We start from the raw sequence: 955 nt of genomic DNA, 5'->3' as shown, positions 1-955 counted from the left end.
TTTTATTGTAAGGAGTGCACTTTTGCACGTGTTAAAATGATGATGTCATCGCGAAACATGTTGCGACATGTTTTCGCAAACATTGCATTTTTTATTATTGTTGAGCGGGGAATGAAAAATATAAATACTGATGGGGATCGCGCAAAGTCAGTCTGTGTAAAACGGCTAACCGTAAATGTCCATCGTTCGAGCAATTGCTTCGCAACCGAGAACTTGGATTCCGGAATGTATTATCACGTAAATTACTTATTGTCCGGTTTGTTCGAAGAAAGAAATGGGTGATATTGAATATATCAATGGTGTAGTATGGTCATCGTTTTCAACATGTCAGGACTGTGCAATGGATATCCTCATTCACAAAGATGCTGGATATGGTGAACGAAGGTTTTCGGAAATAGTACCGTTAATAGAGGGGATAAGGTTTGAAAGCTGCTCGGAAGGTTCTGTAAGTATTTCATTTACATCTGCTTGTGAAAAAGTTTTCTCTTTAGATGACTTATTTGTTTATTTTTTTTCATTACAGCGCGTCGTCATATATAATTTTGGAAGGCTGACAACACTATAGTTATATTCGGAGGAGAATTAAATAATAAAATATATATACATATATACATATAAATATACTTATAAATTATTATATACAGATTACTTCGTTGTCAGAATTATTTGATTCCTTCCTTATTCGCGCTAGTATTTTAGTCCTATTTAATAAAAATAATTGCATATTGTATATTGCTCAGTGTTCAAAATGACTGTTTCCTATACTCCTTCCATTCCATATCTCTGCAGTATCGCGTCGACATCATTGCGTACGAGAGCATTAACAATACCACCGACCTCTTATTAAGTAAAATAAGAAATTAGAATACTTCAAATTACTGCTATAAACCATACATAAATATATATAAATCTTTGCGTGTGAGAAGCTGCGTTGGAAAAAGATGCATAAGAGAGA

The sequence above is a fragment of the Trachymyrmex cornetzi genome, unplaced genomic scaffold, assembly GCF_001594075.2.
Source record: "Trachymyrmex cornetzi isolate Tcor2-1 unplaced genomic scaffold, Tcor1.1 scaffold1864, whole genome shotgun sequence".
In the NCBI taxonomy this organism is placed as follows: Eukaryota; Metazoa; Arthropoda; class Insecta; order Hymenoptera; family Formicidae; genus Trachymyrmex; species Trachymyrmex cornetzi.
This window is presented reverse-complemented; position numbering follows the sequence as displayed.